The sequence below is a fragment of the Lepus europaeus genome, chromosome 4 (genome assembly GCF_033115175.1).
Source record: "Lepus europaeus isolate LE1 chromosome 4, mLepTim1.pri, whole genome shotgun sequence".
NCBI lineage: Eukaryota > Metazoa > Chordata > Mammalia > Lagomorpha > Leporidae > Lepus > Lepus europaeus.
In genome coordinates, this window is record NC_084830.1 from 66766728 (window position 1) to 66769784 (window position 3057).

The 3057-nt window shown below is 49.4% G+C and overlaps 1 pseudogene; it reads left to right on the plus strand.

Annotated features, from left to right (window-relative positions):
• Positions 1–1698: 1698 nt before the first annotated feature.
• On the plus strand, positions 1699–2846 carry LOC133758373 (pre-B-cell leukemia transcription factor 2-like; annotated as a pseudogene).
• Positions 2847–3057: the final 211 nt, after the last annotated feature.

Here is a 3057-nt window from a genome sequence, read left to right on the forward strand (position 1 = left end):
GAAGAGACTGTCCTTTTTCTAGGGGGTGATTTTAACATTTTTGTCAAAGATTAGTTGGTTATAAATGCATGGATTAATTTCTGGCAACTCTAAACAGTGTCACTGGTCAACATGTCTGTTCTTGTAACTATATAAATCTGTTTTGAGTATACCTGACCTGTAAAAAAATGTAGTATTGTGATGCCTGCAGTCTTATTTTTATTGTTTAGGATTGCTTTAGCTATTGGGGGTCCCGTTGATTCCATATGAATTTTAGGGTCACTTTTTTCTAGATCTGAGAAGAATGTCTTTGGTATACTAACAAATTGGAAAAATCTAGAAGAAATGTATAGATTTATGGACACATACAATTTACCAAAATTGTGTCAAGAAGACAAGGAAATCCTGTACAGACCAGTAAGCAAGATGAAGATTGAATCAGTAATAAAGGGCCTCCCAACAAAGAAAAGTCTAGGACCAGATGATTTCATTGCCAAATTCTGCCAAACTTTTAAAGAAGAACTAATCCCAGTTCTTAAATTACACACAAAAATTTGAAAGTAAGGGAGTTCTCCCTAACTCCTTCTATGAGGCCAGCATCAACTTAATTCAAAAACTGAGAAAGATGCAACAAAGAAAGAGAACTTCAATCTTCCTGATGAACACAGATGCAAAAATCCTCAAGAAAATACTGGCTAATGCAATCCAGCAACACATCAAAAAGGTCACTCACCTAGACCAAGTCAGATTTATCCCAGCTATGCAGGGGTGGCTCAACATATGCAAATCAATAAATTGGATACATCACATTAACAACCTGAAGAATAGAAATCATATAATTATCATAATATCATTTATCTGCTAAACACACTCGGTCATTCTATTTCATAGCTATTGTGAAAGATGGTATATGTTGTTTCTTTTGTCCACAGTTTTAAACTTGTAAGGTAGGGACTATAATTGTGCTTGTTTTTTTTTTAATATTTATTTTATTACTTTTTGAAAGGCAGCAAGAGATTATGTATTTAAAGTATAAGAATTTATAATTGCTGACTGTGTGTGTGTTGTGTGCCTATGTATCCTTACATACACACACACACACACATATATATATATATATACTTAGTCAACATATATCAAGCATTACATTACTAGTCTCTAGATGTGAGCATACCACATCACCCAAAGGTTTCTTTGTAGTCCTCCTCTCCCATCTCTCCCCAAATGCCTCTATGTATTAGCTATAAGAAACATACTTAAATATAAAGATAAAAATGCTTTAAAACCAAATGAGCTCTCTCGCACACACACCCCTGCTTGGGCCTCCTCTCTCTCGCTCTCTCTCTCTCTCTCTCCCTTCCTGGATCCATTTTTTCCGCCGCTGGGAGCTGGGGTCTCCTGTAGGGGTCCAGCTGGTACCCCAGGCATCCCATCAGTGCCAGGGTGAACTCCCGGGGAGCTGGGAGCCAGGCAGGGGTTGGGGAGGAGGGAGCAGCGGCCCCGGCGAGTTTGGGGGGGAAGTAACCAGGCGAGGGGAAGGGCGGAGCAGGGAGGGGGTCTCAGGCCCCCCCAGCTATGGACGAGTGAGTGGCTGCTGGGGCCGCCCGCTCCAGGCGGGGGCTGCGGGGGGCTGGGGTTGGTGGGTGGGGAGCCTGGGGGCCCTGATGAGCCTCCCCGTGGCAGAGACCCTGGTGGGGATAGCGGGGGGTCCCGGGAGGCAGAGGGAAGCAAGACATTGGGGACCTTCTGCAGCAGATAATGACCATCGCCGACCAGAGCCTGGACGAGGCCCAGGCCAAGAAACACGTCCTAAACTGCCACCGAATGAAACCTGCTCTCTTTAGCGTCCTGTGTGAAATCAAGGAGAAAGCCGGCCTCAGCATCCGAAGCTCCTAAGAGGAGGAGCCGGTGGACCCACAGCTGATGCGCTTGGACAACATGCTTCCGGCAGAGGGTGTGGCTGGGCCAGAGAATGGAGGGGGCTCAGTAGCAGCAGCTGCAGCCGCTGCGGCCTGGGGTGCGGCGTGTCCCCTGACAACTCCATCGAACACTCGGACTCTGGCTGCAGACTTGCCCAGATCCGTCACATCTACCATTCAGAGCTCGAGAAGTATGCGCAGGCATGTAATGAGTTCACGATCATGTCATGAACCTGCTGCGGAAGCAGAGCCACACGCGGCCGTGGCACCCAAGGAGATGGAGCGCATGGGGAGCATCCTCCATCGCAACTTCAGCGCCATCCAGATGCAGCTTAAGCACAGCACCTGCGAAGCCGTCATGATCCTGCGTTCCCACTTCCTGGATGTCAGACGGAAACGACATAACTTCAGCAAACAGGCCACTGAGGTCCTCAAGGAGTACTTCTACTCGCACCTGAGTAACCCACACCCTAGCAAGGAGGCCAAGGAGGAGCTGGCCAAGAAGCGCGGCATCATCCTCTCTCAGGTCTCCAACTGGTTTGGCAACAAGCGGAGTCGCTGTAAGAAAAATATCCGAAAGTCCCAAGAGGAAGGGAACATCCATGCTGTCAAGACCGCCGTGTCAGTCACCCAGGGAGGCCACAGCCACACCAGCTCTCCAACACCTCCTTCCTCTGCAGGCTCTGGCGGCTCCCTCAATCTTCAGGATCCGGGGACATTTTTCTGGGGATGCCCAGGCTCAATGGAGATTCCTATTCTGCTTCCCAGGTGGAATCACTCCAACACTCGATGGGGCCTGGGGCCTACGGGGATAAACTCGGGGGAGGCCAGACGTACAGCCCTCGGGAAATGAGGGCAAATGACAGCAGGCAGGAGGCCGTGACCCCATTCTCAGTGTCATCCCCAACAGAGGGACCAGGGAGTGTTCCCTCCGACACCTTCAACTGATCTCACCCCTCAGGGTCAGGGAGTGGGGGCTGTCACCAGGCGACTTGGGAAGAGGACGTGGGCATCCGGAGGACAAACCCCAAACACAGAAGCACAAGACAGAGGAGGGCAGATGGGGTTGTTCCCTCCCAACAAGACTCTCAGTGCTTGGGGTGCTGACCACGAGACAGAGAGAATGGGGCCCCTGATGGGAAAGTGGGGTCTGTCTCCT